At 36.8% G+C, this 11,781-nt stretch overlaps 1 long non-coding RNA gene across 1 annotated transcript; it reads right to left on the bottom strand.

Moving 5' to 3' along the window:
• Positions 1-1,604: 1,604 nt before the first annotated feature.
• LOC306886015 lies at positions 1,605-9,087 on the bottom strand. Its single transcript, XR_013785586.1, has 3 exons — positions 8,421-9,087; positions 7,775-7,882; positions 1,605-3,196 (listed from the first exon to the last, which is right to left on the bottom strand). It is a non-coding gene; the product is annotated as an uncharacterized lncRNA (long non-coding RNA).
• Between the last annotated feature and the right edge of the window lie 2,694 nt (positions 9,088-11,781).

Genomic DNA, 11,781 nt, shown 5'->3' with positions numbered 1-11,781 from the left:
TAAGCACTGGTAAATGCTGATTGTATTGTATAAGTGGTATTTTTACATTTACTTTATTGAGCTAGCTTCATTCAATACTGAACTTTATTCTAAAGCTTCTGCTTGTTTTTATGTGAAGATGTTTTGTTGGAATCACAACACTCACTGGATACAAGATGGATACATAGAGGCAAAACAAGTGGAAAGGTCTCGGAGAAGAGCGACAACCCTCATGTGTGTGCTCATCTCAGAAAGTTGATGGACTTTCAGTATGTATTTATTAAATTGTCTTTTGCAGGAATATTGTAAATTTAATAGAACATAAGCTCAAACAACAGAATTTGTGGTATAATGTTGATTCCCAGCATTTTATCTTAATCCTTTTTTAACCAAAATGCATACAAATCCTGTTGATTGACCTTAATGTTAATGTAGAGTTAATGTTCTACTCAGAATATGGCTTATTTTGGGATATAACAGGTTTTTGTAGTTATTTTGGGAAGCTATGTTATTTTTATAATTTATAAATTTAACAGGATTTAGGGGTATTTACAGGATTTCACTGGCAACTTTTGTTGCCAGGTAAATACTGTACTTTAGTGAGATTACAAAATATTGCTGTAAAATAAACTACAAGTTTAATTCAATGTTACTTTAAAAATACTACAAATTACTGTATTTCACATATAGCAATAAACTGCAATTTGCTTTGCAGTATTATACTGTAATCCATTTTACAGCAATTAACATAATTTTTACAAGATTTTATTGGCAACTTTTTTGCCAGTAACATCCTGTAAATTCTACGGTAATTTTTTTTACTGTGTATGATTAAACTATCAGTCGACTATTGGCAAGATTCGAAAATTCCGATTCGACTATGAAAGTCCTTAGTCGGGGACACCCCTAATATAAATATATATAACTTATTTCAGCTAGTTGCCAAAGCTGCATTTCTCTTTTTAATTTAACTTGATAAAAGAACTAAAGCTAAAACTGAAATAAAAATTACTAAACTATATAGAATTCTTATTAAAAAGCAACTAAGAAAAATAACAAACACACAACAGAATTGTAACATTTTTAAAATTAAAATAAAAAAAGAAATATATATATTTAAAAATATATATTAGTGATACTAAAATACCACTGTTTGAAACAACATAAGTCTGAGCAAAAAAAAAAAAAAATGTTAAATAATACTTGAATGAAACCAGCATATTTTAGCACATAGGTTCCCTAAAAAAATAATAATAATAAAATTACACTTTAGGATTTGAGTTAGTACAATAGGTAAGAGACTTTGATTTAAAATGTCATTTGTCTGTCGTGATTGCTGAGAAAGTCAAAATCAATTCTGATGTCTGATATTCTGTCAGCATGTTCGTCTAATCAGAGACAGAGCCATGGATGTTCTGCAAACAATGAAAACAAATATAGAGCTCAGAATGACCAAAGAAATCAAAAAGTGTGAGCTGCACAAGTCAGTACTACTTTAAGTATCAGTTTTCTGGTGAACCTGGAAAAAAAAAATGTTACTTTTGAACTTTCCAAATCAAAGTCACGTTAACAGTGTCTGGTCTTAATGTCTTCTGTCAAAGTTTCTAACTCTTCTGAAACTCTTTGAAGAATTCAGAGCTCTGATTGTTTATTAAGGGCATGATTGTACTTGAAATTAAATATTTTCCAACAAGAGAATTTGGTTAAAGTAAGATCAAAGGACAGAGAAGGAAAATGTACAACACACACAATAGGAAATTCTTCTAAGGCCATCACCACGAAAGGGAATGTAATTTTCAAAGTGAATCCTCCCAGAGACTCAAACTTAATTACTCAATTAATCATGTACATTCTCTGTGCCACCCATTGTAGTATGATTATAATAAGCTGCACTAATTAGAGAAACTCCATGTGATGCTGGATCAAACAGTGCAAAGGCAAATCCAGGACTTAATGTTTCCAGTGTCTCCAAACCCCAAAACATTAATTTCATACCGGGTTAAAAACAAACAACTCGAAACTGAACTTAACTCAAAAACTGAGCCGAAAATATATGGTGTGTATCAATACTCCTAATAACTAATATTTTTACAGCAATATCAGCTCTCTCACACGTTAATATAGACGTTTCTGATCAATTAAGCGTTTAACAGTTTTATCTCTTGCCACTTAAAATGTATCATGCCAATAGAATATAACCAATATAACCAATAGAATCATCTTATATTTAAAGAAATAAGGTTAATCAGGCAGTAAACTACTACTGCTACTTGTAGCCAAGCAAACTTTTTATCATTACACTTAATGCAATAAGACAGTCTTCCATTAAATGAGGCTCTGCATGCTTCTGTTGTTCTGTTGTGTGGCAGAGAATTGTTTAGGAACTTGATAAAGATATGCTCATATAATATTTATTAAACATCTCTGTTCCTATTTGTGTTCTGACAAAGAGGCACAATTTAAAACACACACAATTTGAGATTTGATTTTGAAGAATTAATCTGAAATATGTTTTCTCTTTAACTATTTAAGACAAAGCATTCAACACATCCCCTCAATCTTAAACTTTTAAAACATCTATGTTAGTTTTTAAATGGGCAAGGGACCATCCACACTGTGGGACAGAAAAGCCATTAAGTAGTTGAATGTTAATGATCCCTGACTCAGTCCATCAATTTCCTAGATAGGAAGTGCAGCAGCAAATCAAACACAGTTTCTGTGTTATTTAAAATTAAAAGTGATGCTTCATGCCATCTGATTCAGCATTTCCCCTCTGTAATTCCAGGTGCTTGGTGGAAATCTCAATCATATCTGAGCGCACATAAATACATACATGTATGTATGGAATCTGAGGGTGGAATATAAATATATATCTGGAATAAATACAAAGAGTTCATTAATTTTCCAGAAAGAAATTGCACAGATGCTCTTGATTGCTCCAGTCACCTATAGCAACAGGAACATCAGCAGCTGTTTTTTCCTTTTTTTATCCATCTTAACTTTTCTTCACATGAAATGTCCTGAAAAGTTTTACAACAAATGGGCTGTACTCAGGACTTTGTTGTCGTTGTCTTCTTCCCCCTTGTGTCATGTTACATTCTCATGCAAAACTCATTTTCCAAGGGAGCTACCAGGTATGAAGCTGCGTCGTTCTGCAGATCAATAGAGTGCTACACAATCAGATACATCTGCACCATCAGGACCTCATGCTGGGTGTCTGGAACAATATGATAAAGACAAAAATGAGAGGGGAATCTATAGACAGGAAATAGGTAACAAGATGAGATTTAAACCAAATAGATCCTTTGATGCTTTTGATGTGTAACCAAACAGTTTAGCAAACGGCTGGTTACGCAACAATCACCAGCATTTGTGAAAAAAGAGACATACTGACAGTCCTTTTGTTATTTTTAAAGTGATGTTTAAAATCTATTATTATTATTATTTTAGGTGCACTTGCACTCCCAAATGCTCAACTTCACACATTCTCTTTATATGTCATAAAAGATGATGTGTGAAATGTAAGTAAAAACAGGCCATTCTGCTCCATATAAACCCAGTTCAGTGACAAGAGTGGTTCATTAATGGAGCAGCTGAGTGCTCTGCCTTCTCTCATCAAACCTGTGTTTTTACTCGCACACTCTACAATGTGTCTGTGATTCAATTACGGACCTATAAAACAGATTTGTTTTAAAAGCAGGAATAGACTGATATATCACTGTATCCTGCCCACATTCACACTGCCAAACTACAAAACATTTTGAAAGGCTGTTAAAGCGCTTATTTCAATAGCTTTTCATTTTTTGTAATCATTTTGAAAACATTTTCTTTAAATATTGCTTTCAGTTAGTGGCCTTTCAAAATAGATATAAGCATTCTTAAGAACAGGTGAAATGGTTTGGCTATTTCAATGCTTGCATCAAAACTCAGTCATTTATTTGACTGAATCAGAGCACATAAAAACAAGCTCAATAAAACCACAATATACAAACCATATTTTAACCATATTTTATTTAACATCTTATATATACTGTAATGCTTAATATATTTTACATAATAAATTATGTTTTATTCTAAATATATTTATTTGAATAATGTATTATTTATTTGTATAAAGTATACAAAAAATTCGGTCCCACTTTACATTGTGTCCCTGATACCGGTGTACTTGCATAGTAACAGATGTGTACGTAGTATGTAACCACAGTGTTACATACTGTGGGAGGAGTTGGATCTCGAGTTGGTACACCATTGTAATACCAGTGTACTTACATGGTAACTCCTCAGGAACTGGCCACTTCATATAAAGTGTAACATTCTGGACACCAACCACAATTTATATGTAAAGCTTAACTTACTGGCCGCTGCTGTGTAACATCAAAGTAATTACATGGTAAATCCATAGGAATTGTCTACTTAATGTAAGGTGTAACACTTTCTTTACCAAAAAGTGCTGTTAGTCCTGTTACACATTTGTACTGAGGAGCATCTTGCTGCAGCCCACAAGATCCAGGGAGCGTGGTTGGATCCAGATCCAACTCCTCCCACCGTACATATACCTAAACCTACCAATCTCCACCCCCTGATCCCTAAACCCACCCCATCTCCACCCCTAAACCTACCAATCTCCACCCCGTAGATGCGGATCCAACCACGCCCCATGGATCTTGTGGACTGCAGCGAGCCCTACTTGTTTGTACTTTCATTACCAAAAAGTGTTGTTACCAATGTCCTGTTACACATTTGTACTTACACATACCATTCAGTGGGTTGTTACATATGTGTAGTTACACAAACATTAGAGCTGTAGATACTATGTACCAATGTGTACTTACACTGTGGTTACATATTACATACATATCTAGTTACTATGCAAGTACACAGGTATTAGGGACACAATATAAAGTGGGACCAAAAATTCAGCTTTTCAGTTTTTAAAAGCTATAATAAATACAAGATTATCCATGAATTGAAAGAACTTTGAACTAAATCATTACTCTGCAGTGTGAAGTGTTGCAAGAGAGTGTAAAGAGAGTGTTTGAGAGCAATCTGCTTTGGCAAAAAAAAATATACAGCCATTTATCTTTGAAAGATTTAGCCTCATTCTTCATGTTGTTGCGTCAACTTGGCCAAATGAAACTCCCAAGTTTTATAAACACTGGCCAAAAGAGAGCATCACTCTGAATGCATGACTAGCTCCAGCAGTGAGGCTGTAGTTAGGCCATATGAAGATGGAGTGTCACATCTTCACATTGTCCCTTGATACGCCACCGGCCTATTGGACAATTAGCAGAGCCTGAAGCCAGAAGAGAACCTTCCGTCATCACTCTCTCCCTCCATAAACAGGAGCTGATGAAGAGAGCAGCAGGGGGTTTGACTAAGCGCCATATCACACCAGGCCTAATCTCCCCACAGATGCCTCATCTGTGTCCTCTAATGAAGACTAAACTTACTCTCAGCAGCCACCTGATTGAGGCGAGACGCTGCTGCCTTTTAGAGGAACTGAAATGAAATTGAGAGAGACAGGAAGGTTTAATCAATCAAGAATTTTTCTTTAATATCTCAACACATTGGACTGAAGTTTTGATGAGGGAGATGATGAAACGGTTTCAATGAGCGGCAAGAAAATCTTGAAAAATTATAAGCCAGCCCTGTTGCTAGTCGATCACTGCGTGGTCTTCACTGGGTATTCGGCTACCTCAGGCAAGATAACCAATTGAAGTGAATGCATATAACAAATACAAAGCGCACTGCAAATGGTACAGGCCGTGAACAAGTGTGCACTGATAAAATAATTTCATAGAAAATAAAGAGAGAAAGTTGGCCATACGTCACTGTGTATTGCACAAGCTTTTATTATTTATTTTTTTTACTGAATTTTTATTCAGTTTAAAAGAATAGAATAATTTTTAATTTGCTTAACATTTACTAACCCTCAGGCTATCCAAAATGTAGATGAGGTTGTTTCTCCATCGAAACAGATTTGTAGAAATGTAGCATTACATCACTGTCTCACCGATGGATCCTCTGCAGTGAATGGGTGCCGTCAGAATGAGAGTTCAAACAGTTGATAACAACATCACAAGTAGGCATTTAATACACAGAGCCGTAGTTCACTGACAAGCTACGCAATATCGCGTTCATTATCGAAGGCGATATATCAGCGATAATGAAAGCGATATTGCGTAGCTTGTCAGTGAACTACGGCTCTGTGTATTAAATGCCACTCCATTTGAAAACAGGTGATAGAGATTTAGCGCTAATCAAAGAACCGGCTTTACTGACGAGATCCGCATGCATATCGCATGCAATATATCGACCAGCCCTAATTACAAGTACTCTATATTAATGCAAAGTTCTGTCATGAAACTCTAGATGGCGCAGGCTGATGGGTCCTTACCACAATCTGATGATATTCACAGCGTTAACCTATACTAGCACAAGCTGACTGGTTCATGTTGCATACGCAGCCAATGAGCTTGCTTCTCTACGTTTAAATGGCTGGTTAGCATTCACTAGAGCATTTTCCAGTGTGCTTTCAGAGTTCCTGTGAAACCCTCCACCTTCCCCAGCTCCACCTGTATAGATCTGGTACGGTTTATTATATATGCTGCAGCAGTATGCCTCACAGCACCGTATCGGTGTATGTTTTGGCAGTAGCAAGTTCCTGTACTTGCTTTGCATCAGCAGCAGCAACAACAATCTACAACTACAGCAATGACCAACAGCAGCAGCAAAAGTAGCAGATCTATTCGGCCAAGATCAAATACATTAACATTGTTATATCCATTACCATGCTAAAATCTTCAAAGAGTTGTCATGATAGATCTCTAGTCATCAATTGATGTCTTGTTTAGTGAAAAGCTGCATACCTGAACTAAACAAATCCATCATTAAGGCATTTAACTTTAAACCACTGAAAGGTTTTGTTTACATTTTGTTACACCAGAACACTGAACTGACATGACATTTTGATTATAAATTACAAGGTAAAAAATAATCAATATCGGTTATATGCATTTGTGACCCTGGACCACAAAACCAGTCATAAGGGTAAATTTTTAGAAATTGAGATTTATACATCATCTGAAAGCTGAATAAATAAGCTTTCCATTGATGTATGGTTTGTTAGGATATGACAATATTTGGCGGATATACAACTATTTGAAAATCTGGAATCTGAGGGAGCAAAAAAATCTATTGAGGAAATCGCCTTTAAAGTTGTCCAAATTAAGTTCTTAGCAATGCATATTACTAATCAAAATTAAGTTTTTATATATTTACGGTAGGAAATTTACAACCTATCTTCATGGAACATAATCTTTACTTAATGTCCTAATGTTTTTTGTCATAAAAGAAAAATCAATAATTTTGAGTCTTACAATGTATTTTTGGCTAATGCTATAAATATACCGCAGCGACTTAAGACTGGTTTTGTGGTCCAGGGTCACATTTAGTAAATAAATAGATTGATTAATTAATTAATTTCTAGTGTTGTTTAGGTTAACACTGCGTTTTTCTGAAGTGGACTTCTACAGTTGAGTTTGAAGGGAGCAATGAACACTGCAAAACACAGCTGGAATCGGCAGAGAATGTTTAATATTTTAACATTTTTGATAAATGTTAACAAGCTGATTTACTTTTTATTTGTATAATGTTCTAAGTGTTGTTCTTTTGAGAGACGGTGCCTACTGTTGTTTTGTTTCCAAACCAGAAAGATGAATGCCTCAAGGTGTTTTTTCACCTATGCCTCAAAGTAGTTTTGAGAAATATCATTAAAATGATTCACACTTACATGAGATATGAGTCTACTAGAAAAAAGCTTGGAGCGGGTTGCTTTCTTGTGGCTACTGCAATGCTGGTGTCACATGACCTGCCATGTCATCTAATTACCAAGTTGCTGCTGAAAAATAATAACAATAACATGTTTACTTCATAAATCGCTGTAGGCAACCATAAAGACAACAATACATCTAAACAAAACAAGCAAACCAAACAAAATAATATACATAACATACACACACATATATAACAAAACAACAGAACTCAAGCATAGTCTATAATGAAGGTACATCACACTCACGCTGATCCACCAGACCAAGCTGAATGAGTACGAGTAGGAAAATAATTCAAACAATCAGTCCCTGCTGGAGTGATAAAACAAACCACAGCAACCCATGGCTACCAGGCTACAGATCGGGGATTAATGCCACTGCATCAGTGGTCGCAGCCAGCATACAGCGAAGAGAAACTCACAGCAGTCTGGTTACAGAGCAGTGCAGTTGAATTCAAAAATGTTATACGGACGTGATGGAACAAAACAATATTACAGGATAAAAAGGAACAATAGAGAAAAAAAGAGAAAAGGAGTAAAGCAGCAATATTTAACAATCTTAAAGGGTTAGTTCACCCAAAAATGAAAATTAGCTTGTTTTACTCACCCTCAAGCCATCCTAGCTGTATATGACTGTCTTCTTTCAGACGAATCCAGTCAGAGTTATATTAAAACTTGTCCTGCATCTTCTAAGCTTTGTCATTGAAGTGGGTGGGTGTTTCTGTTCAACAGTCCAAAACACGTTAAATAAAGTGCGTGCATCCGTTATAAAACGTGCCTCACACGGCTCCGGGGGGTGAATAAAGGCCTCCTGTAGCGAATCCATTCATATTTCAAACATAATAAACACTTTTCTATCACTTCCGCCACCTGTCCTGCGCAGACGCCGTTCTGGCGGATGACTTACGACGTATTCGCAGCACGCCGTCTCTGAGATATGCTAGTTTCAGGAGTTTGTTTACAGGAGCAAAAGAAGCAAAGTTTCCTTACTTTAGCAAAGGAAAAACAGTCTCCTCTTGGCTTATGTCGAAATCCTCCGACATTTTTCTTTACAAATCCTCGGTTTGTACCAATTCATTACCGCGTTTTGTTTTGTTCTCTCTCCGCGTTCGTCACTAATCACACAGCGCCGACGTTCTACGTCATCCGCCGGAACTGCTTGCGCAAATGACAGATGGCAGAAGTGATAGAAAAGTGTTTATTACATTTGAAATATGGTGTTTTGGACTGTTGAACAGGAACACCCGCTCACTGCAATGATAGGGCTTAGAAGTGCCAGGACAATTTTTTTCTACAGCACTGCGCATTATAACCAATCACAGGATTCTGTTGAGTTTATGAGTACAATGGCCAATAAGAGGCGTCCAGATGAGTCATCGCTGAAACAGCTGTTTTGTTCAGTGCTAGCGCTCCCTGAATGAATTCTGCTCTCTGCCGATCTCTCGCATTAGAAACAACTAAGTGCAGAAGTGTGTACGATGTAAGCAAGATATTAATTTCACAATGTAAGCAACTTCAGTGATTAATGGGAGTTTTTGAGAGTGCTTTAATTCTGCCAATGGTAATGTTCTTTGATCATGTAAATGGAGTCTATTTACACTTAGTGCAAATTTTGCCCGACTTTTGGCAGAGACTATTTACACTTACTCCAACCACCAAAACCGGCTTTAAATCGTAAGATCCAGTAGTACAGATGGTAAAGCGCATGCTTTTTGATGTGATCGACCAGGGTTCGATCCCGCCTTTTGCCGAACTTTTTTTCTCCCATTTCAAATCTCATATCACATCGTAAAAGCATTTATTGTCAATAAAAATGAAAGAAATAACCAAAAAAGTTGAAAATAAAGTATTGGGTAGGGTTAGGGTAGGTCTCGGGAGGGCTTTATTGTACCAATAAGGTGGCATCCATTTAATAATTTGAATTAAATCGATTAAAAATTTACACTCAATACGTTATTAATGCATACTGTTTTATAATGTAATACAATACTGAAGTGCAGATAACTGCCACTATTTTGCGACAAGTAGAAAGTCCTGCTATTTTCACTTGGTGTAAATAGAATCCATTACTATTTGAATTTAAGAATAAATGAGCGCAATTTCAACTGAGGGGGGCCTTTAATCAGTCCGTGCCCAGGGCACCGGTGCGTCATAATCTGTCCCTGAGTGCCTAGTGGAATTTTTGTTTTCATAAATGGAAACTCATGCAGTAGGAGCACCTAGTAGGCAATGCAGTAGACAATATTTTTTATGAAGGTGTTTTTACCACCATTTGCCTTTAATAACCTTTCAATAGTGTCAATAAAAACATCTGCCAGTTGCTTTAGAGATGTTGGAGGAGAGAACTGGCTTCTCATGCTTCCTTCCAAAACTGCCCACAATGGTTTGATAATATTCAAGTCAGGTGATTTGTCTGGCCAGGGCAGATGTTGATGTTTTTCTTGTGCTCCAACTGTCCAGGTTTTAAGGTAAGATTGTGACTCAATCTTTTATGTATTTTAGCATTAAAAATACAGCAGCTGCAGCTCTTTCATGGATGTCGGTTTTATGATGAAAAAGAGTCTTGAAGGTGAATATTGAGGTTTAGTATCACTTTATTTTGGGCAAAACAAATTACATAAAGACAATGCTGATTTACTGATGTCACCACAAGAACTCAAAAGCAGATTTTAAAAGTCTGAAATGTTACAAGACAAATAGGCTAAGTTGATTCTTTGAAAAGGATGTATTTTTTCATACATGATTGGCATAGTTTAAAGGTAAAATCGTTGTTATATCAGTTGGTTGTTAAATGAGGTATAGGATAATTAAAAAAATATTGTGACACATTCTATCCTGCCTTCATGTGGAAGAAATAGAAACATCTCGCTTCCTATCATTTTACATCTTCCCACACACCAGAGGATGTGACAAGATCTTTTTTCCTCACATTAAATTCCTGGCGCTGTGTGATAGAGTGACTGAGAGTTTGTATAGTTTATATCTTTGTGCCTCTGCAGTGTAATGGCTTTGTACAGTATTGTCAAGTATTCTGTCATGTCTGCAGCGACCAGCTCATATTGATTGGCCGCTATTACCACAGGCACTAAAGGAACAAGATCAATGCACAGTCACAAAGACTTGCCAAAATTCCACAAAACAACACACTTTTGATCTCGTTTTGAAGCATTATTTTAGTAGTTTTCAATTCGCTTTTTTAAGCCTACAGAGTCATATCCCTGCAAACATATCCTTGTGGCTTTTTGCGGGCACAGTGGGCTAGGGTCAGCCCACACCAAACCTAAACAGGCCCAATGTGCCCAGGTGAGGCCCACAGCTTTGGGCTCACTACAGGCCCTCTGTGAGCAGGACACACTAGTGGACTGCCCACGTTAATCCCAGTGTGGGCCAGCCCGTTCGGGCCCAGAGCAACTTTTGTATCCTTTGGGCCCATGCAGGTTTTGTGTAGGCAGCCCTGTAATGCAACTACAAACAACACTGACTGGCCATTCTTTAGCTACTCAACTGAACTGGAATGGCTCAAACCAAAAGAGACCTTTTCAGAACCTGTTGTTTCATGTAGGCCAGGAATCCTTAAATCTGGTTTATGAGATTCACTTTCCCGCAGAGTTTAGTTCTAACCTTAATCAAACACACCTGAGCATGTCTTCAGGATCATTAGAAAATCAAAGGTGGGTGAGTTTGATCAAAGTTGGAGCAAATATGGCCTCAAATATGGATCTCATGAGCCATATTTGAGGTGTAACAGATATGAACCTGTTAACAAGAATTTTGTGATCAGTTTTCTTCCTTACTACTAGGGTTGCTAGGGTGTTTTAGGTTTCCTTTAGTAAAGCCATGTGGGTAGAGAGAGTTAGCAAGCCCAATCAGGGGCTGTATCCAAAATCGCCCCCTATACCCTCATTCACTATTCCCTACATTAGTCCACTCATACAGTTCACTTGAAAAGGAGTGAATGAAAACGAGTG

Source organism: Barbus barbus, assembly GCF_936440315.1.
Source record: "Barbus barbus genome assembly, chromosome: 20".
NCBI lineage: Eukaryota > Metazoa > Chordata > Actinopteri > Cypriniformes > Cyprinidae > Barbus > Barbus barbus.
The sequence above is the reverse complement of the archived record's forward strand: the minus strand, read 5'-3'. Positions and strand labels throughout refer to the sequence as shown.